At 33.9% G+C, this 25598-nt stretch overlaps 1 pseudogene; it reads left to right on the top strand.

Annotated features, from left to right (window-relative positions):
* The first annotated feature begins 599 nt into the window (after nt 1-599).
* On the top strand, nt 600-23238 carry LOC148617426 (uncharacterized; annotated as a pseudogene).
* The last annotated feature ends 2360 nt before the right edge of the window (nt 23239-25598 follow it).

Genomic DNA, 25598 nt, shown 5'->3' with positions numbered 1-25598 from the left:
CGGTTGGAATGGCGTTTCTTTTTTTCCTCCATGAGGAGTTTACTTCAACTTCTGATTTACATTGATGCTACTGACTGTGCCTTTTGGAGTAATTTATGGAAGTGATTGATTTCAATGATATCTTCCTATAGAGTTATTAAACTTACAGATGTCGTCCATGGCTCTGTTTGAGCTTTACCCCATTGCGAAGGCAATTGCTGTATTAGGAAAGACTTGGTCGAAGAAAAGAATTCTTTTTCATTGTGACAATTTAGCTACGGTTGCGATTATTATCAAAGGGAGATCATCCATTCTAATTATTATGTCATTAATGCGTAGAATTACTTGGACTGCAGCTACCCATAATTTTACAGTTCATGATGAGCATGTTAGGGGCGTGGATAATGATATTGCTGATTCCATTTCTCGTTTCCAGATGAACCGGTTCCAACACTAGCTCCTTGAGCAAAACAGCAAGCTATCCCGTGTTTACCACTGGAGATGCTGATGATGAACTGATTCATTCTCATTTGGATAAACTGTGAAATACATCTATAAGCGGTTATACAGATACTTCTTATGCAAGTGGTTTCCAACGTTGGACTTTATTCACCACTGTGATGGGTATTGTCACTCCTTTGGGACGGGTACCTATTATCAATGAGGACCTGTTAATAAAATTTGTAGCATATTGCAGCGAATCTCTTAGTTTAAGGGTAATCAAGGGAACCAAGGTTATAGCGGTAATCAAAAGAATGTAATCCAGGGACAACAACCAGACATGGAAAACAGACATACACAACACAGAACATAAAGTAACTTAAATCATACATACGAAATAACAAAAGCAAATGAGCAACTCGGACTCCACTAAAAACAGGGAGCATGGACCAGGTGCACCGGTAGTGTAAGCGTCCTCTGCTTTTCTAGAAAAACCCGCCGAGTTGCTCATAAAAAGTCAAGTCCGGGGTAGACGAATGAGGAAAAAAAACCATGACCCGTTGAATAAATCAGTTTTCATGGCGCAGATGGATACACCATAACGATCCACGAGTTCATGATGACGAACATAAAACTTCTGTAGTGATGACTTCAATCTTGTAGCAACATAACCCTGTTCGAATTGTTAGAATTCTAGCGCGATATAAAAAGTCTGCGTAGTTTCGGCAAGTTCTGGCATAACGTATGAGTTGTGATATGAACACTCCATACGCAGGTGCCGAAGGGATGTTGCCTCAGATGGAAGGAAAGTTGACAATTCTGAAAGAAAAGTCATCACGTTTGTAGTAAAGTTTGGTCAATAGTTTTCCTTTACCATCGATTTCTAAGTGTAGGTCAAGATATGAGGCTGACTTCACAGCGTCTGTATTATATTCAACTATTAAGCTTTATTTGTCTGGTATCAGATTTTTTATTTGAAAGCGGGTTTTTCTGACCCTCTTAAGCATACAGAAAGGTTAGAATGTATTTTAAGAAGTGTAAAAAAGAGGTGTGTTAGTAATCAGATAGTAAGAGGCAGCCAATTACTTTCAAAATCTTATTACAGATATGCAAAGTTTTGAGAAATGGACTCTTTAATCCATATTTAGATTTATTAATGCTAGTTATGTGCCAAATTGCTTTTTTGGCTTTTTAAGATGTGGTGAATTTACAGCTAAGTCCTCTGTTGATCTTGACAATTGTATTCAGGTGAAAGATATTATAATAGCTACAGATGAAACCTTTTATACTTATTGCTGAAAGCCTCTAAAACTGATCCGTTTTGGAAAGGAGTTCAAATTGACTTTTTCGAGAAAGATAAATTAAGTCCTGTTAAAGATATGGTAAAATTTTTAGAGTTAAGACAGTTGCAAGGTGCAATTGACTCTTCCTTTTTATTTGTAGATAGTTCTTAGAAGTTTTTAGATTGTTTTAAATATGTGTTGTATCTGTGATTGGTTTATATGATACTTATTATTTAGGACATTCTTTCAGAATTGGGGCCGCTACCTCAGCTGCGGCAGCTGGTGTAGAAGATCACTTAATTCAGACACTTGGTCGTTGGTCATCTACTTGTTATGTACGATATATCCGAACTAGTCTAGATCAGTTAAAATTGGCACAAAACAAGCTATGTAAGGAAATTTTTTTGTCCCCAATTCATATTGCAAAAGTTTTTCTGTTAAGCCTGCTGGGCTCCCCCAGGCTTCAGTTCATTAGACTAAGATTGCAATGTACCTGCTGGGCTCCTTTGAGATATTCAATATCTCCTTTTTTAAATTCTTACTTGTTAATTACCGATCTACATTACATGTATCTGCTGGGCTCCCCCAGGTATTCATTAAGAAATATTTCTAGTGCATGTGCATTTATCTGCTGGACTCCCCCCAGATACAATGTTAGGGTCACCTGCCCATCTGCCGGGATCTCCCAGGTGTTGGTAAACTAGTAGCTCCAGAATGCCAAAATATATTAGAGTATATATAAGGGTAGAATTATGTTATTGGTTTTGAAAGTGTTAAGAGCTGACGTTGTGTTAATGTATAAATGTTACTGAGTTACTAATATTTTGTGTTATATGCAAATAGTGTCAATAGATTTATTAAGCTGAAATTGTATTTTGTATGAGTGATACACATGCTTTAGTTTTAGTCGGATTCATATCAGGCAGCAAGATCTTCTCAAAAATACATGTACAAGGGAAATATTTAGAAGGAGTACGAGTTACATCATAACACATAGTTCTAGTAAAGGCTTATTATTTGGTAATTTCGGGAAGGAGCTGTCTTTTTGATAAATATTTGACGATTGGCAGTATGTCAACATGTCAGATATTTGAGCGTTTTAGTACTGCTTTGAAGTGGGTTAAACGACAGTATATGCCTAATGGAAAATTATTCACACATTAAACGATTTTCTAAATATTTCTCTAGGAAAAGAGTGATGCCAATTATATTTAAGCAGGTTCCTGAACATATGAAAGCAAATTAGTTCAACAATGGAACCTAAAAACTGTTGGGCCAGTTCAGATTTTGACATTTTTATGTATTGAGCTTGACACTATTAGAAATGAAGCATGTCTACCACGTGCAATCAATAATATAGAGAATATCAATTATTTATGACTCGAAAGAGTCAGTTTTAAGGAAATCCAAATGTTGTGTGTTTTTTTTCCAACTATATGTATAAGGCTGTTGTTGTAGGGGGTCTATTTCTGAGGCGGTGTTATGAATTTTCTTTTAGCTTAGCAAACCTCACCATGGAGATAAGTTGGCAAGAGGTTGTAAGGACGACTTTAAAGGTTGGAAAGATTTCTTGTCTCGGTGTAATGGTTAATGCTTTTTATGAATAAAAACTCGTTTCTTCTGATAAACTGGAGCTTTTCACTGATGCATCTGGAAAATTGGTTATGCGGCTGTTTTTAGTAGTTCTTGGTTTTATGGAATATAGAATACAAATTGGTTGATTTATGATCTTACTGTAAAGGAATGTTATCCAATTATAGTAGCTTTATAATTATGGGTGGACAAAACGGTCTGTAAAACAATATGTTTTCGTTGTGACAACGAATTTTAGGCCATGTTATGAACAGTCTAAGTAACCAGGAGAAAGAAGAGAGGTTTTTATCAAGAAAATTGATATTTATATCATTGGAATAATACACTTTGTTCAAGGCAATTCATATTCCTGGTGAAAAGAGCAAACACGTTGATGCCCTTTCCCGTTTGCAGATTCAAGAGTTTCTTGCTTTGAAGCCAGACGCATATCGAATCCAAATAACGGTCTCAGTCCTTCCAAATTCTCTATGTTCAGCTATTCAGTTCAACAACTTGTAGTCATCATTAGGCCCAAGAACCAAAAAAATATTTGAACGTGTATGATCTAACTTAGGTATTTTTGGTCGACAATATATGTCGAAGCATTTAGAAACTTCAGTATTTATCTCCACTTTTTAGTTGTACATTGTAGTTAGCTTTCCTCTATAACAAGGGTTATACTGCATCTGCAATTATCTCGTACAATTCGGTTGTTGGCTACTACCACAACTTAGAAAATATGGCTGATCCATCTATTTTTTTTTCATTTCAAGGTTGATCCTAGGGATAAAAAACAAAAAAAAAAAAAAAAAAAAAAAAACAAAACCATCGATTGATTTTAGGTTGCCTTCCTGTTTTTCAAAGGCTTCTTAATGTAGTTGACCTAATTTGTACAAACCCTGTTTACGACGCTTTAAAAAAGCAATGTATTTATTAGTTTCTAAGGATTGGGTAAATGACAACTAATGAAGGGCATAACCACTGTCTACAATTTAAAGATGTGTCAAATGAAACGCAGGGCTATGTGATTCATTTGCTTACAGACACTTGGTACCAGGGACCATAAAAAATTCATAATTAACAGGCAAATAGGTAAAATATCCCCAGTGTTTCGCAGAACAATATTATAGCTTGAAGGGCTCTGTGTTTATAAATTTGGATGGTTCTTTGAGAGGGCGCGACCAAGTCGTAAATATGTTACAAAAACCTCTGTCGTCTTTGGGTTAAGCAAGTGGTTGTTATAAATATAATAGCTTTAGAATTGGGACCTGCTGTCACGCCACGGAACAAAGAATATCCGACAAAAAATTAGATTATTGGGGCGCTGGCATTCCTATGCATTAAGTAAATAAGACTCGATCATGTATCATTGTTATGCTATAAATGTACAAATTTTAAAGACAATCAATATATGTCAGTGTCAACAAACTTTTTGTAAGCATCATGTTGTACATGTTCATTAGATTTAAACATGGCTGATGACGAACAGGAGCAGTCGTCTTGTGTGCTGCCCAATAACAGAAATACCACCTTGTTGTTTATCTTTGCATTGCCAGATAAACAACTGTGTTAAAAGGGTTAACATATATGTGTAAATTAATATGTCTGGATGACGAGCAGGAGTCATTTTCAGTATTTGAAGTACATATTTGCCTATGACTTTTATTCTTTTATCATCGATGTTGTGGCTAGTTACAAGCTAGTGACCGTAAACTAAGAAATTGGTGTTTATTTGTCGACCCATATATATACATTATGTTTATAATTATATGTTTGTGCCCACCTTTATCTGCAGCTGCGGGTGGTAGGATCTTTCGATCTAGTTGGCCATGAGCAGTGTCCTAGCTAGGGCAAAATGGAGGGGCGCCGCGCCATGCCCCTATCACGCCCGCGACCCTCTGCCCCTTCTGAGTACCACTTTAGTGTCCATTTACAATTATCTGAATGGCCCTTTAAGATTTCCACTTTTGTTAATAAATTACCCCAAGCCAATTGAGAAGTGTCACTTTCATTGATTACATCCTGTCGTAATTAACCCTCAGGTAAACCTCAGGTAATTATAGGTGATCAATCAGCTGACTAGGGTTATCCGATAATGATTGACAAATAGAAAATGAATCCCGATTGGATCTATAACAATTGTATGGACAGCCAATCATTGGTTAATTAATTTCTACTGCACAACTAATTTTACCAATATTTTCAAGTTAACAGGTCTAAATTTTGTAGAACTACCGGTGTAAACAATTGCATGTTGCAAATGTTTGTTTATTCAAGATGTTAGTTACCTCCCTTATAATGTCAATATTTTCAACAGTAAAGGACATTTTCCATAAGTTGTAATTGCAATAGTTATAGGAAATAATATTTCTTTTACTTACTTAAGATTTTGATACTTAATTGGACCAATATTGAATATTTGTAACATTTCATGCAACATTTCACCTTATAGTATGTCATAAATGAAAAGAATCACCTGCCCATATCGATTTGCTGCCTCAGTGCAAGAATAATGACAAATCTTGTTCACACATCAATTGATCAAATCAAAATTGATTTCCTAAGTCTTTCATTGGGGTCTGAAGGCTACAGTAATGCATTTTAATCACATCTATATATGTGTTAAATTTCTAAAAGCACTTTGTCATCTGAGAAAGGTCTTTCAATACAATGAGGGTTTCATGCCTAAATTAATCATGCAGTCAAATTTACTCAGTTTTGCAAATTATGATGCGACCTTCCTTTTCAAAAGTTGGCAGGTAAGCAATAAGAATACAAATTACTGACTTAACACATACAAAATCAATGTCCCTTTTTTGTTGAAAAAAACACATGCTACACGTTAAAGTGCCCTCTTCCCTGCGCCCCTCTATTTTCAGATCCTAGCTAGAACACTGATGAGTATGAACCTAACCTTTGCCTTCTTTTTAATTATAAATATAAGATATTGATTAAAATAATAAAACTTCGACGTTAAATGGAATAATTATATCATGTTTTGTGTATATCAATTTAGAATTCAAACGCTTTCAATTGGTAAGAACAAATAATTTCCTACAACTAAAAGAACTTCATTAACATCAAGGAAAAATTCGGCTAAAGTTGATGTATGGTAAGCCAATTTTTATTCACATGTCTAGGAAATGCACAATAATTGGATTCATATTTTGCATTGCACAACTAGTTTTTTTTTCAAATCCTACGTAGAAACTTTTCACAAAAGTGACATTTTCTCGGTTTTAATACAATTTATGGTAAAATCTCTTATTGTATATGCATGAAGCGAAATGTAATAAATCATTCGTAGTCTTCTTACAATAATCTTATATGATTTATCATACCACAAGTCTTTAAAGAACAATTGGATAAATATAACTATGACTAAGCCATGTAATTCTATAAGATTATGGTTTTGGTAATTGGCAAATATGAAACAGTTTTCTTCGACCACATTCAGAAAATAAGAAAGGTAAAAACATGTGTAATGAATTTTGTATACTAACAGATTTTTCAAGTCTAATATGACCAGATATTTTATCCGTGATAAAACTAATCTGAAAATCAGTTCAGTTAGGACAATAATTAATTTAATATTGGCTATATTAAAGCTTATTTCTGCAGACTTTTCATAAAAATCATATAACAGCAGCAAGTCCGAACGATTGTATTTACTCAATAGATTCTGAAAAATCCCGTAGGAAAATATGAAAAAATGTCTTTATAGTTACACCAGTTTAAAGGCGGGGAGAGGTGTCATACTGTATTACCAGTTTCTGCCTGCTTATCAATCATGCTATTTTTTGGAACATGTTTTTACTCATCAAAAACTCTTGATATTTTGACACACGCTGTATATAGATGAGTTTTGCTTTCCTGGTTTATGTCAAAACTTCTTTACTTCTTGCTTGAGGAATCAGTTCATAGAATTCGGGTATGGGATTATCACTAGTAAAACATTGGAATAGATTTCTTGTTCTTCGTAGAGAATGACACAGATTCATCGACATTATCATCATAAGAGGTATTAGGCGTATGTATTCGTTTTAAAGTAAATATTTATTTTAAATCAAACAAATAACTGTAAATGTTTAATGATCTCTTTTTTATGGAAACTTCTACAATAATCAAATTTTGCATTATATTCGATATCACTGAAAAAAAGCGATACGGTTTTTACATACAGACAACATCACTTACTTGTGTAAAACTATATGTTTAAGTCTTGACACACACTAATTAATTTGATATTTGAAATAAAACGATATTTCGAGAATATGATAACATTGAGGAACAACGAAGAAGTCAGATTTTGGGAAGGAGTTTTATCATTACACCTTACACGATTGTAATTTTATGTTTAAAAAACAGAAGACAGAAGTATGCAAAGCAATAAAAATTACAATTGCTTCTGTGATCGAATTCAAAATTGTTACAAGCCGAAGTAGAAGTCAATTGAAAAGTAAAATTAAAATATCCACAGTCATTGTTGCACTTGAGGTTAAAAGGAAGACACAGGACGGTACAAAGGTGTGTATTTATGTCCTCGGGCATACAATGTAAAGTAATTTATGATGTAAAACAAATGCTATTGAAAGATGTTCATTTTGAGCTTTAAAGTACACAAATATGTCTTTATAGTTATAGCCAAATCAAGAAGCGGAATTTTTATTGGTCAATCCATCAAACAATAGGAATCAGACACGCGTTTTTCTGTCTGGACAGTGTGTTCAGCCGTCTGCAAGTACAAACACCATTTTGGTGGAGCAAAACAATGCCCATCTGCCCATTCCAATTAGTTACTCAGTTGACTTAACCGGTTTGATTACGGAGGCAGTCACCAATTTTTACATATCACTTTCGCTGTTTCTTAAATTCATATCTTAGTTTTTTAGGATTATTTGATAAATTCTGATTATTTGTTCAAACTCGCAGTGAGTTTTGCTTAATTGAAATTGAGTACAATGTATGCAAGTAAGCAAAATATTCATAATTGCTATGTATGTTCATATATTTGTTTTTCTTTTTGTTGAACATATTTAAATAAAATGCTAATTTTCAATCAATCAATGTATATTCGATAAATAGCGATATGGAACTGACTATGCCTTTAGGGTGTAAATGGTACGCCACTGTTGGGGTCATCCAACTTAAGACATGTAGTTGTTAAATGTAAGCTGTGAGCCAAACCGGGAGTAAGTAGTGTGCTACCGTCGTCGTCGTACAGCTGAGTACATGTATATACATGAAATATACTTCTGGGATTTGTAAGGATTTAACAAATCATGACTTCAAGTTATTCATGGTGGTGCTAGGAAAACAAGTGAACTATCTTTACATGTCGAGTCATTTCTAATGTTAAAGAGGTGATCAAAGGAAAAGTGGGTACATAATTATAATAAACATTTTCTAAATATCTTTGTAAAAAGAGAAAGTAATTGTAGGAACTTTATGAATATTGACATTTGGCTCTCTCTACTCACGGACGATCTACTACCAATAAAGAACTATTTGTAGTCCCTGATACATGTATACTAAACACAATTCATGTTCAACTAACGCAATAGCACCTTAATACATTGTGTTTTTGTGTGTATTGTTTTTTTGAAAATTTGTTGTAGACCTCATAAAGGTACTAACATCCCAGACTTTCTATCCCAACTTGACAAAAATCACACTCAACTTACTTAAAAATGATTTCTTGTTAAAACTTATTTTCATATTTTAATTGTAATGTAATGCTTTGCTACGATTAATTGAAACAACCATGCCAAAATCTGATTAAAACATAGTTGACATGAAATAAATTAAATGTAGAATTAAATGTCAGAAACATTTCATCACCCAATATAAAGTGTTTGGAAAAACATGTTATGTCAATTTGGATAAATAAATTTACTAAAGTATTCATTTTTTTGTATAGCGAATTCATTAAAAGATTGTTCTTTTTATCTCAGTTTAGTTATGAGCCTTTCTTTATTTTGAAGCGTCTTTGAATGTTTTACAAGGGCTTGAAAATTACATTAAAATGTATATAATACATGTAAGCAAGTTTTATTTGGTATAAATAAATCAATAATAAAAAAATCTCATTAAATACTTGCAAAGCAACAAGTATTATATAGTAAAGCATATCAAGCAACAAAGAATTTAAATCAAATGTACTTTACAAACCATGCCCAAAACTATGCAATATAGTTATGTTGTTAGGATGCAAATAATTACTTTTCCCCATTCGAGTAGCAAACACGTCTATTTAAAGTTTGGTAGAAGCCACTTAACCAGATTTAAATATTCCAATTTCAAAATTTTATTCTACCAAAACCTTAAATATGCTGGTGGTAGAAAGCAACTTCCATTTTAGTGGTTTGTACTGAAGCGACATAACTTCCAGTATTCTGTTGGTATAATATATTCATTAACTCATTCCTTAACAAGTACTGTTTTCTAGTACTTCACTTCGACATCTCTTCCTATGCAAATATTTTTTTTAATGAAAAAAAAAAAAAAAGAATAAGTTAATTTCATTACATAAAAGGCCCTAGACGGCCTGCACCTCTCACCTGGAGCTAATTTCTTTACCTAATGCATGCTTGATGTCAGGAATTAAAAAAAAGATATTCTAGAAATTGAAAAGTTTCCCTTTCTGCTTCCATGTCAAAACTGTAAAAAAAGTTATTTTATTAAATTTTTAAGGACATCAACTCCTTTTAGAATGTTTTCTTACAACAGCTCAGTTGAATATTTTAGAGCTAGCTGATCATGAGGATCAATCTATCAATTGTAAGTGTCAATCTATCTTAAGGCTTGCATTATATTTCATTGGTTAAAACTTTTACCCTTTAAGCATCACTCTGTTACTCTAACAAATAATCTTCGTAAAGCTTATAAGCCATTAGACACTTTGTAAGCCTTATCATAAAGACCATTCCATAAATTAAAAAAGTTTCTATCTATTTTGGTGTTCAAGTAATTGTTTTAACATTGCAAAAACTTCAATTTTAGCCCACCTTGCCAAAATTATGAATGTTTCATAGGGTATTCTGCAAGAACTGATGTGTAGATTTTTGATCCTTTGTAAAATAAAAAACATACTAAAATTAGAACATAGGGGCAGAGAATGTTTTTGGCATGTATAATTCTGTCATAATAAAAGTGTTTCAGCATGATGATATCTGCCTGTGGCAAAATTTTGGTATAAATTTGTTAAGCCATGTTTGAGTTATTGTCCATTTTCAATGTTTTTGTCGCTTTTTTAGATGAACTTACATTAAAATATCTTCTACTCTGACAATACACGACCAATTAGTACCAAACTTGGTATGAATGGATTTTTGATCAGTCGAAAAACATGAGCGCTATTACTAAAAATAGAACATAAGGGTCAGATAGACACATATATCTTCAAAATTCTGACGGGGTTAAGTGTTCTACATGTGGTAATATTTCTATGTAAATCTGTGAAGCCATATTGGACATGTTGGAGTTTTTGTCATTTTTTTATGTTTTTGTTTTTTAATGTTTCATCAGCACCATAAAAACTGATTTATTCAACGGGTCATGGTTTTCCTTTCCTCGTTTGTCTACCCCGAACTTGACTTTTTATGAGCAACACGGCGGGTGTTTCTAGAAAAGCAGAGGAAGCTTACCCTACCGGTGCACCTGGTCCATGCTCCCAGTTTTTAGTGGAGTTCGAGTTGCTCATTTACTTTTGTTACTTTTTATGTATGATTTTAGTTACTTTATGTTCTTCGTTGTGTATGTCTGTTTTCCATGTCTGGTCTTTGTCCCTGGATTACATTCTTTTGATTACCGCTATAACCTTGGTTCCCTTGATTACTCTTTCACCGCTATTTTGTAATGTTTTTTTTAAACTTTAATATTTTTTCCCTCGGAAACTTCTGGACTGAATTCAATGACAATTGTCTCGGGTTTTCTTTCTCTCATAGTGCATGTGCTATACTTTGAAATAAGAGGCTTTACCTTAATGATTTATAAAAAAGACATGAAGGCCAAGTGTTTCGACGGATCAAAATAACCTGTGCATGGGCGTTAATGTCTCAGTCTTGCCTTAATGTTTCCATAGACTTCTAAAGGAAAAGGATGTTGAAAAAAATATGTGAACTGATTCAATTAAACTTTCACTTATGTAGCATTTCTAAGGACAAAATAAAAATAAATTTCCCGCAAAAAAGTAGGGTGAGTCCACGAAGATTGGACAGAAAAGCATTCTTGTTGTATAAATGGTCATTTTCTCTACTTTTACTTTTGTTTTGCACCCATCAAACCAACCTTTTCGTACACGCACTATCGCACGTGTTGCTTTGTGATATCAAGTTTAAGATCAAATTCAAAATTTTAAACAAATTAGTGGCCCAGTGCGGGTCCGGGTGTCAAAATAATAGGCCTGCAGCAGGGCTGAGCTTGTCGTAAAAGGCGAATAAATAGTGCTTAGAATCCTAGCCGGGGGCTAGGCGCTCTGCCCACAGAGCAACTGGGTTGTGTGCCCTAGGTGGTGGAATGGGATACCCCTAGCGTGTTTCATGGTGGGGGTGTCAGGCAATAATTCGTAAAACTTGACCGCAAGCCATAGTGGTGCACCGTGTTGGGAAAGATGCCACTTTCCTCGCACGTTAAAGAACCCTGCTGTGGTATTCGATAGGAGTAGGAACCTTTGCACTCCGGCTCAGGAGGGTAAACTGCCCAACCCTACCCATCCCTCCCTTTTATCTTGTGGCAATAAAAACTTGTCGACCCTATCATCCTTGTGTCCCATTCCTCTTTTCATTTCATCATCATCATTTCATGCTCATTTTATCATCGCATTACATGTTCGTCGCCTGAATATACTGAAATATTGCTGCCCGGGTGTTAAATCCAAACAATCAAACAACCATTAAACAAATTATTGATAAATGACGCATGTTTTATGGTAATTTAATCTAATTTTTCGATGTCGGAGGTGTGTCCACTGTTTCCCAGTTGTCTGCTTCGCTTGCAGCATGATACGTGGTTAGAAGTGAACGATTTCGCCCTCATCTAAATAGTGGTTGATAATGTTGGTTATTGATATGTTTCTTGTCGTTATTTGACGTTTTACTTTCATTTTGAAGAAGTGTCATCGTTCTGTTACCGTACAATTTGTTACTTTTGTTGTCAGGGATTTTCTGAGCTTACTTGTAGAGGTACTTACATTTATTGATGACGTTTTGGGGATCTCTGTCAGTATTTACATTTTAATAAATGCTATGCGGTGGTGCACGTGTGTTGCGTTTCACCACATCTGTTCCGTTTCTTATTTGGTTTGTTTATTTATGTTCCTCCAACATTAAACAATTATACTGAAACACTATTTCATTACGTTCAAGGATTTACATAATCCCTTTTGCGCTGGAGATATTTTTTGTTTTGACCACCACCGAATCCCTTAAAATGCCCTATATGTAGTATTCGGGAAAACTTTACAACTCGACTTTGACTCGAACAGGGATTGATTGCGCCGACGGCAGCACACCAAGGATCCGAGACGGTGGATGATTTGAAAGTAGACATAGTTTGCTATGTAAGTATATCAATTTGAATATCCAAGACCACCTTATTCGCTAGCTGACATATACGATTAATAAACACAAAACTATACATATGAGAATAATTTCTCTTTTTTTTGGTGGGACGTCAACTTGTGCTCATAACGTTTTTTTTCTAAATCCATTTTATAATTGACTGGTGTCAGAGTTTAAACGGTCATATCTAGGTAACAAGAGCAGATGGCAACACAGAGACCATCCCAAAAGGGGGGGGGTGTCAAGAATTTTTTTAACAGAAAGGGGATGCGTTCCAATCCAAAAAAAAATGGGGTTGTTCAGGCTACAGTGTGTGCTGTTTTACGGTGCCTATGTTTTCCACCCCTACCCCAGGTTCTGCCACTGCATGTCCAGTTTTAGTCTAATTTCTTTCTATATGAGTCCCATTGCACAGTAACACATACGTCAACAAGTTTTAAATACAGCTATTTTTTTCCAAAGTATTCTATCAGTGTAACGCTGGTAAACGATTCTATGCCATAATAGTTTGAGTCAATAACCCAATTCGGGACAATTTTTTATACAAGTAGTACAGACTAAGCTAGCAATCATGTTCTAAAACTGACCTGAAAGTGTGCAAACTGCATGTTCATTTGAAATATATCAGAAGGATTGTTATTAAACTCAATGGAATACTAGAATACCATATGGAGTTGTGCATTTTACGAGGAACTTCCACTTTTCATTATCAAATAGGAAGCGGGGTACCAATTAAAGAATTCAGTGGTCATTTTTTAGTTAAAACATTAAATACCATATTTGCATTCATAAATGCCATGTCCAACAAGTCGCTTTTCGTATTAAAAAGTCGGAGTTTTGGGACTACTTGTCAAATTCTTGCGTAGAACATCCATAGATTCGTTTCTGTGTGCTACCAACATCACCGAAAAATGGTAATGTTGTTGCTGGCAATACTTGGAAAATATCAAAGAGATTGCAGGCCAACCAATCACATATTTAAACCTCTTATCATTAGACATTAGAATGACAAGAGTGAAGCAATTTTTACAGGAAAAATAGGTTGTATATACATGTATTTCTTAACAATATAAACAACTAGCTTCTTTTTTATTGAAAAAAAAACACAACATATTTTTTCAGAAAAAAAACGACTTAGAAAGTAAAATGGATTTGCCGTAACGTGAAAACGTTGCGTTGTTTTTATACGACTAAAAAAAATGCGGTCGAAAATTGATATGGCGCTGTCGTCGTCGTCCTTGAAATAACTCCAATAAAAGCATACGAATGCATATGATAATATTCCACAATATTCTATACCACATGGTCAGACTTGAATTGATTCTTGGGGTACAGACTTTCAGAAATTAGTCTTTTAATCTTTGGTGCGATTTTGAAAAAAAAGATGCTCTTGAAAATTTCAGCCTGCCTTTTTCAATCAGATTTCAGACATCCCTTACAGTTTTCGAGTTATAAGGGGTCAGAGGGACCACTCCCCCCCCCCAAAAAAAATATTGACCTTTGTTTATTTTTGGTGCGATTCTTATTTTTTTAAAATTGGATTCTATATGAAAATTCCAGCGGAATGCAAAAACCTATCATTTACTGTTACTGTTTTTGAGATAATGAGGTACAAATTGATCCACGATTGCACCATAAAAGACCTTTATACATGTACTTAAATTGAATGTTAAAAATATTGTGCAATATTGTGACCAATGAGTGGTTTTGTCCATAATAAACTGTAAGTCCCTATGTTTAGTGTGTCAAAAACTAATACTGTGCCCACATTTTCCACAAGTGTACATAGTTCGACTGGCTGCGTATCATGCTGCGCTCAGCGAAGCTTTTTATTTTTTTTTATAATGTACACATTGATATTTGAAATTATGTATGAGGATTCATGCATGCTTGTTGCAGTAGATTTATGTTTACGTAATTTTTGTTGTCGCATAAATCATAACAGATTTCAACTCCATGCAGATTTGTAAAAATTGATAAGATTTTAGTAAAAATAAGATAAAATTAATCGTATCGGGGTGTCTCTGGTGGAGTAGGTATAATGCTTATAAACCCTTTCGAAGAAGTCGGTGTCATGCACTCCCGTTTTATTTTTTGTTTTTTTTATTTGTGGGAGTTCATAAAGCAAGCTCTTTAGGGAACTACCATTTTATTCTAAGAAGGGGTTTGGATGACATTTTAAGACAAACAGACCGAATTTCTCATTTTTCGAATTGAATATATGTATTTAAAAAATCTATTGTGCACATGACCTACATGTACATTTCTCAAAATGTAAGATTAGAATAAAAATTCTCTCGAAGCAACCACCCCTCAAGAAACAAAATGAAAGGTAGCTCCCTTGGTGATTGTGTGCTGTCGTTTTTTTATTAATGCTCTATATACTTGTATATGTTCTTATTCTGCTCCCTACATTGTTCCCTATGTTAATGGCGTCTGTTTTCCAGTTTTCACAGTTTTTTATTGTCATATACTTGGGATTTGTTCCTCATTCATTTTTGTGTATTGTTTCCTTACTCTTTTCTTTTTAAGATGCTATAGAAATGGTCAAAATAAATAACTTGTCAGCCGACTTCTGGGCCATATTACTTAAAGACCGTCCTTCTTATATCCTAGTTCTGTTGTAGATACTATATAAAGGATCAAAATAAATAGTTGTCCGCTCCCTCTTTCTAATACTATAATTTAGAAGCATACTATTAATTATATTCTTTTAGTATTAGTCTTTTAAAGCGTAAAAGCCATTTCCAATTTTCTAATTCGATCCATTTGATAGGAGAAAAATGTCAAAATGAAACAGAATATAGTATTTAAATTGCGAGAATGTGTGTCATATGATCAGTTTAAATATACATAAAAATGGCGGCCTCCAGACAAGTTGAAGCGGTCGTCCGAAAATAACGTGCTGTAGCTAGCGAATAAGGTGGACTTTGGTATTCAAATTGATATACTTGCATAGCAAAATATGTCTAGTTTCAAATCATTCACAGTCCCGGATCCTTGGACTACTGCCGTCGGCGCAATCAGTCCTGATTCGAGTCGAGCCTACTACACATAGGGCATTTTAAGGCATTCGGTGGTGGTCAGAACAAAAATATTTCCAGCGCCGAATCCCAAAAGGGATAAGGATTTATATACCCTCAAAAGGGATTGATATTGAAAATTGATCTTAACTCTACCTCTATATAATGTTATAAGAAATGTTGCTCGCAATATCATTGACTAGGGAAATAAAATATAACTGGAAGATTTTAGAAGAAACATTGATTGGTGTTAAGTAATATTTCGGCTATATCCGGGCGATAAACATGAAATGGATGATAAAATTAACATGGAATGATAATGAAATAAAATATGGGATGGGACGCAAGGATTAATAGGGTCGACGAATTTTGATTACCACTGGAAATATGGATTGTCGGGTAAGAACAGGCAATTAAGCGTCCTGCAGCGGAGCCGACGTTTCTACTCCTGTCGAATATCACATTAGGGTTCTGGCATCTTTCCCAACTCGTTGTACCATTTTGGTTAGTGGTCAGGTTTTTCATATTATGGTCAGCCAACCCAAGCATGTAGAATACCAGGAGTACCCCATTCAAACAGCTGGGACACACAACCCAGTTGCTCTGTGGGTAGAGCGCACAGCCCTCGGCGAGAGTTCTGATCTTCATTCAGTCGCCTTCTGTGGGCTTATTATTCGATTGTAAATGAAAACTATTGACCAAACTTTACGACAAACGTGATGACTTTTCAATCAGAATTGTCAACTTTCCTTTCATCTGTGGCAACATCCCCTGAGCACCTGCGTATGGAGTGTTCATATCACAACTCATACGTTATGCCAGAGCTTGTCGAAACTACGCAGACTTTCTTGTATCGCGCTAGAACTCTAACAAATAGGCTTCTGGAGCAGGGTTATATGTGGCTACATGATAGGAGTCATCACTACAGAAGTTTTATGGTCGTCATCATGAACTCGTGGATCGTTATGGTGTATCCATCTGCGCCATGAAAACTGATTTATTCAACGGGTCATGGTTTTCCTTTTCTCGTTTGTCTAGTGTTTCTCGAAAAGCAGAGGACGCTGACCCTACCGGTGCACCTGGTCCATGCTCCTAGTTTTTAGTGGAGTCCGAGTTGCTTATTTACTTTTGTTACTTTGTATGTATGATTTTAGTTACTTTATGTTATTTGTTGTGTATGTCTGTTTTCTCTGTCTGGTCTTTGTCCCTGGATTACATTCTTTTGATAACCTTGGTTCTCTTGATTACTCTCTTATGACACCATGACAAACATCCCAGCTTCCCAAAAATTTGTTAGATCAACTGAAACGGAAGACTATAAAAAGAAACATTTGTTACAAGAAAAAACAAACCACACTATTCTGGTAGGAAATAGGTAAAGTTGGTATTCGAAGTGGTTGACCAAGTTGCCATCTTCTATGCGACCCCGCCAAGAGCAATGCAATTGAAATTTCCTCTCTTTTCCACCGAAACTTCCTCATAGCCTGACACTGCAGCTTCAAGTAAAAGCTATTCAAGTATACAGTCACAAATAGAAGAGCTGTACAGTGTATTCATAACAGTTCTGTGTGAGGAACACAAGTTCACCTACCAGAATGTTCATTACTTTTACTCGCTTTCAATTGACAAAAAGCTTAACTCTGTTACGAACCAATTCTTTAAACACCTTGGTACTGTTAGTAACAGTTATATTTTTTGTTCAAGATAGTATTGCAAATCCATGGCTAATAAGCTTTTCAAACAGAAATAACATTTTTGCTGATGGAAACGGTGTCTTGGTGATGCAATTTAATCGCATTGCAGGAGCCTTCCAAAACCTTGTACCACTAAACTACAAAATGAAAGCCCGTGTTCTTTTTTGTTGGCTGCACTGACATTTTGAAGACAAGTATCGACGATTTTAAATGACTAGAACAAAGGGCAATCAATTATGATGCATCAATGCAATGTTTCATTGCGTGCTGTTAAATCGTATTTGGGCGGTAACAAAATGTTGTGGCTGGTATTGTTTTTTGAAAATTGCATTTATTTCATTATTGGAATTGTTTTTGATAATTGAATACTTCCTCTCCGTTTCTCAACATACTGCGATACTTTTTTTGTCGCAGCTAGAAAATCGATAAAATATGGACGTTTTCTGTGGTGATCTTTTAAGTTAATAAAACTAATACTTCATAATTTTTAACCAATTTTGTCAATTACTGACATGGTTACATGTATATAAAACAAAAGCGTACTAAATATTTTTTGGGGTATAATTTTATTTTTTTTGCAAATATTCGAAATATTCAAATGAGAAGTTGTACTTGAACCAATGGATAAATGAGATTTTATAAACCACTATTTAAATAAATATAATCGATATTTAAATACAAACGTTAGGCTTCTGGAACAGGGTTATGTTGCTACAAATTGAAGTCATCATTACAGAAGTTTTATGGTCGTCATCATGAACTCGTGGATTGTTACGGTGTATCCATCTGCGCCATGAAAACTGATTTATTCAACGTGTCATAGTTTTCCTTTCCTTTTTCCTCTACCTTGGACTTGACTTTGCACCTGGTAAATGCTTCCAGTTTATAGTGGCGTCGGAGTTGCTCATTTGGTTTCGTTGTTTTTTTTGTATGATTTTAGTTACTTTGTGTTCGTTGTTGTGTATGCTTGTTTTCCATGCCTGGTCTTTGTCCCTGGATTGCATTCTTTTGATTACCGCTATAATCTTGGATCCCTTGATTACTCATTTATATTTTTAATATTTGAGATGTGACCTCAAGGTTCAAGGTCGACCTTTCATTTCGGACTGCTTAAATTTGATTTTCTTTGCTTGTCTACCACACTGCTGCGGACCACACTATTAGCAAGTTCTACTTAGAAATAGCAATTGATTCTTGTATTAGACGGAAATTGAGATCTAATTTAAAATGTTTGAATTTGTTCATACCAGCGAAGGGAAATATGGCATACAAAAATGGTAAAATGTTTGTTCTTTACAAACAAGATTTATCTTTTACCTCATTTTGTAAGAAACGTTATCATAATCGACGCGTACGACATCGATATTTCGATACAGCTTGAACTTAGCTTCCCATTGATATAAAGTTTTGCCGCATTATTTTGCGGTTCATTAAATTCTCAAATGGATAGCCTGCTTTCTTTCTATACATTGTATGGAACTGAGAGAGGACAGTAAACTCCTAGTATACTGTGAAACTGCGATACAGCTATCTTCAGCATTTTTGTACTCATATAAGAAAAAAAAAGCAATAAGATTCAAATGGTAAAGTATCAATTGTTATCGCATTTTTTAACAGAAATAACAGGCATCGGGACATACTGTAAATCTTTGCACAAAGTTTTCGTTGCAAGTATCAGCAACATTCTTTAAATTGATCATCTTAAACAGGAAGCCTTTATGGAAATTCAGTATACAGCTGTATCTTAATAGGTTGTAGTTTGTGTAATATTTTCCAGTCGGTCGCATATAAATTTGAGTTTTTCGTATTATAAAGGTGTACCGTTTCATGCATTTTTGTCGTATAATCTCAGCAACCCTTCAATATTATGATTTGAAATTCTGGCTGTACAATTTAATTTTTTTTTTATAGTTTTGTAGGAAAGGATTATACAAACCATCATGGTATAAATGTATTTCTGGATTTGGAAAATTATTCAATTACTGCATTACAAAATTGTCTTGGAACTTTCTCATATTTTGGTAATGACTATGCACTCACCGAGAAAAATATTTGTAATATCAATGACGAAACCTGAAGATCCTTTCAAATGTAATGTTATCTTTTTTTCTACGATACCATTGGAAAATGTACGTATGTTACTGTAGAAAAGAACGGATATGGTGAAACGTAACAAATGCACAAGGTATAACTTAAATACAAAACAAAAAAGAAAAAAAAAATTTACGCAGGGATGCAATTAGGGGTCGAATATCTCTATTAATGAATTTGTGAAAACAAGGTTTAAATAATAGACAATAATTTGAACATCTTTTACCAATGAGTCTATTATGGGCAGTCGATAATCCCAAAGGATTTTGTGATAGAATGAGCTTTATAAACTATATTTTCGTAAAAACACTAGGTGGGCAATATCGTTTTTAATAAAGAACCTGCAAGTGCTTATATTTTGTATCAAAGTTTTGTAACGGTGAAAAAAAAACCAGTAAATGTTTTTAGAAGTTTATGATATCGATACCCCTGGTGTTAAAAAGTTTCTTGTTAAGAATTTTTTGCTTTCATTAAAATCCAACACTTAATTACAAATACGAGTAAAACGGACCAGTTCTGAACTATAAAATGGTAGTTCAGGGATATCATCTTCTAGGAATGCAAAATTATCAATAGGAAAATCAAAATCATTTCTTTTGTCATAAAGTTTAGTTTAAAGGTTTTCATTTTTTAGTGTGATATTATCTTAATCCAAAAAGGTGTACGAGTACTATTATTGTTAGAATAAGTCATCTTTAGTTCTTTTTGGGTAGATTTTGTGAACGTGGTTTTGAAGTTAATTTATTTACGTCTAAAACATCATCAAAGTATCTAAAAGTGTTATTTAATTCATGCAGCAGATCATGTTTTGAAGGATCTTTAAAGACTTTAACCATGAACTGCAATTTATAGCAGTAGAGAAACGAATCGGCTATAAAAGGAGCCCAATTAGTGTCTTTTGGAATACCAACAATCTGTCTGTATAGAGTATTACTAAATCGAATAAAAATATCAGCATTGATCAATCCGAGTATGTCCAACTGATGTATACACAAACGCATATTGAATTTGCATAATTAGATTCTGATATTGTATTTAAAGATGATATAAATATTCGTTTCACATATCTTTTCTTGATATTATAGTCAAATTCTTAATAACATAATGTTCAATAAAAGGAAGCAATTCTTTGTCGATTAGTCTTATATAGTCACCTGGAGAAAATCCTTAAAAATCTAGTTATTTATCATTATATAGTGACAGTTTTCTGTGTCGGCTTAATGCTCTTACGAACTACTTGCGTAAAGATGAAGGTTGATTTCACGACACCACAATATCGTTTAATTTCGACATATTTCTTCGGTGGACATAAAAATCCATAGAGATTTAAGGAAGCTCCCAGGTCTCAATATTCGCTGGCTGCGCAAGGTGATATGCGTGTTTTCCGCATTGCGTCACTGTTGTCGTTAAATCATTACTTCGTGCAGATTTGTTTAAAAATGATTAATGACTCAATAATCAAATATTTTACAACGTTGAATGCATAAAATAACTTTGTTGTGTGTTCAAACTAGATTTGTTATTGTTGTACTTCGCTTCAGGTAATGTCTGCGCCCATACGAACAAAGTTTTCAGGAAAGTTATGCGCTTTTGATATGGTAAATTTTTCTCTTGAAACACTGCAAAATAGATCTATGTACACTTCTCGGCAGTTTTACTAAAAATCACCTTTGACTGAGATTGAATTCAATGGAATGAGAGTGTAAGGAATATACTTTTGTTTCTGTCGTTTCGAAAATGTTATGTTGTAATCGGTCAATCTATAAAAAGGGATTAGTTATATTGGTGAGGAATAGAATCCACATGCAAGTATTTCCCATTGAAAACTGTCCATGCATGCAGATCGTGTTCATGTTGATGTGCATATATTTATTAAACAACTTGATATCTGACTGCTTTAATTACAATTTGTACAAGTTGAAAAACAAAATTGTTAGTGCTTACATATTGAAAAAAAAAAGATTGGTCCTTTCACTTATGTAGTCTCAACAAAGATTCAACTAGTTTAAACTGAATATTTACAAATCACAGCCATGTCTTGAATAGTCCCAACATAGTTTCACTGAGTTTTGACAATCTGAAATAGTTCAACTACTACCAGTCTCATGTAATCTGGCATGCTCTTGGTCTGTTTTCTTTGTGTTCTATGCCACACTACTCATAGAACTGATAAGACACAACCAACTGTATACTAGTAACATTGCATGGGCAAGCAGGATTCTGACAAAGAAAAGGGACACAACAGTACCATTGGCATGAATTAAAAATGCTCATTTTCAGTGAAAGTATGCATTTTCTTGTTGTATTTTATAAAATACCCGAGTTTTAAATTCTAAAAGCATTTTGACATGTTTAAATGAATATACATATATATACAGACATACAGCCTTATGTGTGCGTAAATTAAATATTTATAGATACATTTACTTGTACATGTACTAAAGAAGATTTTTACACGTATTTTCGTAGTGCTTACATTAAACTACTCAATGGTCATTTTTTAAATAAAAAAACAATATGACTGAATCCTAATCACTATGTACTAATTTTATATTATTGTTACTATTATATAATATCTTGCCATCCATAATCTATAAGCAATTAAATATAGGACTCCTTACACAAAATAACTGGACACACATTCTACATCAAATTTTATTATAAAAAAACTTAATTCACATTTTACATTCATTTTTTAAGTAATGCTTACATGTATCTAAAATCACTCCATACGCATTTTCATATAATTTTGTCATGTTACCCTTATATAAAATCACTCCAAACACATTCTCATTCAATTGTATCATGTAATCCTTATATAAGGATACGCAGTAGGTGTATGTGAAATGTGACTGTGTTCAGTAGCGGATCCAAAAGGGGGGAATTGTTGAAAAATTGTGTGTGTTATATCATGAAAAACACTCACTTCGTGATTCTCACCGGTGTTCCTGTCAAGAATTTTTTTGCCCCTCTCGCCCTCCCTTACTTAAAACTCTGGATCCGCCACTGAGACCAGGTAGTCATCAGATCCATATATTACCTGGACTTTTGTTAGTGGAAGTGGAACTCTTCATTCGGGAGCATGCACCTGTGTATCGTATGTATGAGATTGGTTTTGCTAATATGTTTTAAACAATGGAAATACTTTTATTGTTTTATACAATGCATAAACATAGAGGCTACCCTCATTATTCGGTTCATTCCTGATTTTGCCTGTTCATGTGTTATAATACTTATCTACAATATTACCCTGTGATTTGTGATTATGAGTTCAATGATTTCATTAGTATCTTTATCAAGTTTTGTGCAACATAATATGTGATTTTACATCTACCTGCTATATGTTTGAAGAAAGTCTAAAGTATGGTTGTAGACAAATTGTTAAAATCAACATTTCTTTTGTTTACTGTTATAATAATTTTAAAAGAATATATTTTGCAATATGTACCAAACACTATGTATATACTATGTTGCTTTGATGTTTGCAGTACAAAACTTTTGTGAGAGACATCAGGACAGAAGTACCTTAGTAGGCACTGATGAAGCATGTACTTGGGGTCAGCCTAAGAAACAATTAGAACATTCCAAAACATAACAACTGAATTATGGTATTCAGAAAACTGTTAAAGAATTAAATTATACTCAGTAAAAAATAAACTGCAAATGTCCCGAAGGCAACTTGAAAAATCCATTTTACAAATGTGCAAAGAAACAGATGCACTTATAAGCCATTGTACTGAGTCATTGTCTAATGAAAGTGACGACGAATTAGATTCAGAGATTGAACCAAAGCTTTTTACTGACATAATGGCAAAAGTAAAATAAGATCAAATAATATGAAACAGTAAGATATGCATACTGAGGAATACATTACTATAGTAGAAAATGGAACTATATAGGTCAAAATGAAAATGGTTTGAGTATAGAAAAAGCAGGATGTCTTCTTCCATTTCTCACTCGGTACTGAAATGCAACATTGATGTTTTAAAACCGAACACTTATATTGTGAGATCTATAATGGGAACCACCATACCGTTTACGTCTCAAGAATATGGACAAAATATAGAGAAGGTTGCTATTAGCAGGTATTTAGAAATTATGGGAGGTAAACATAATAAATTTTCATACCAGAAAGCTGTAATTTTTGTGTCAAGAGCTTACCCATATTTAGCTGCTAGTCCTGACGTCAAAGTTACATGTAGATGTTGTGGTACTGGATTAGTTGAAGTAAAATGCACATTTACTCACATACATAAAACACCTTTTGAAATTCCTAGTGAAAACAATTACCACATTTCTTATGATGGGGATAGCCTAAAGCTTAAGAAAAACGCTTCCTGGTTTACACAAATTCAGACAAAGCTAGGAGTTTTTCAAATGAAAGAGTAATCAAGGGAACCAAGGTTATAGTGTTAATCAAAAGACTGTAATCCAGGGACAAAGACCCGACATGGAAAACAGACATACACAACAAAGAACATAAAGTAACTAAAATCATACATATAAAGTAACAAAAGCAAATGAGCAACTCGGACGCCATTATAAACTGGAAGCATTTACCAGGTGCACCGATGGGGTAAGCGTCCTCTGCTTTTCTAGAAACACCCGCCGAGTTGTTCATCAAAAGTAAAAAAAACTGTGATATTGTCTTTTTTCACATTAATGGACATTGCTATTGAGAGGATTTATTGAGAGGAGGATTTGTTCAAAAGTGTATAAAGAGTGAACTATTCTTTTAGAAATTTTTGATATAAAAACAAAAACAATTAAAAATTGTTTGACTTATTTTGTCAAGTATTATTAACTTAATTGCAAGAGTAAACAAGGGAACCAAGATTCTAGCAGAATGTAATCTAGGGACAAATACCAGACATGGAAAACAGACAAACACAACAAAGAACATAAAGTAACTAATATAATACATAAAAAGTAAGAAAAGTAAAGGAGCAACTCGGATTCAACTAAAAACTTGGAATATGGATCAAGTGAACCGGAAGGGTAAGCGTCTGCTTTTCTAGAAACACCCGTCGATTTGCTCATAAAAAAGTCAAGTCCGTGGTAGACGAAAGAGGAAGGCAAAACTATGACACGTTGAACAAACAAGTTTTCATGGTGTAGATGGATACATAGTAACCATCCACGATTCACTAAGTCATTGTAGAAAAAAAGTATCTTTTTGTCTCAGTATATTTAAAGCAAGAAGAAGACTCTTACCCAAAAATATGAATAAAATGAAATACATGTAGCACTAACAGGCAAATGTTCTGCATTGTGAAGTTTGAGTTACTTATTCAGTTATTAATGTTTTATGGTGTGTTTCCTCTTTTCTTGGATTTCTTAAAGGATCAAGTGTAAGGACACAAATTAGATAATCTAAAACATTTTAATAAGTTGTTTACTTTTTTACTGATGGTTTCATAAAATTACATAAAATTAAAAGAGTAATAAAGTGAACAAAGATTCTAGCAGAAGATGGGATTTACAATAGGCTTAAGAGACCACTTAATCACATTTGAAAGCATTTTAAACTTTTAGTCCTTGAATTGCTCGTTCTACATGAATTCGACTAATTGTGAATGGAGGAATACTTAAGTAGGCACAATATTAGAAAAACAACGATCAGCCATTACTTCATCATCAGCTGAAATATTTTCAAGATAATTGAAAGCCCCCGTTGGTGTTATGCTAACTAAAGCTTTCAATGTATTATGACTTTTATAGTTACTGTAGGTCTTAGCCTATGTAGTTAGATTTCAATAAATATCTCTGTACAGTCAATAAAGCTTCTACATTTGGGAAACTTCTTTTTAAGATAAAGGCATATGTTTTTGAGTTAATTGCCTTGATGGCCATATAATTATTCGACCTGCGAGTTCAGACATGTAACATATCCAAGTGGTGAATATTTGTGAAACTCAAGAATTTGATATATAAAACAAATCTGCAAGTATTACT

The sequence above is a fragment of the Perna viridis genome, chromosome 5, assembly GCF_037379345.1.
Source record: "Perna viridis isolate PV_CMFRI_1.1 ecotype Kerala chromosome 5, ASM3737934v1, whole genome shotgun sequence".
In the NCBI taxonomy this organism is placed as follows: Eukaryota; Metazoa; Mollusca; class Bivalvia; order Mytilida; family Mytilidae; genus Perna; species Perna viridis.
Note: the sequence above shows the minus strand (reverse complement) of the source record. Positions and strands in the feature narration are given on the sequence as shown.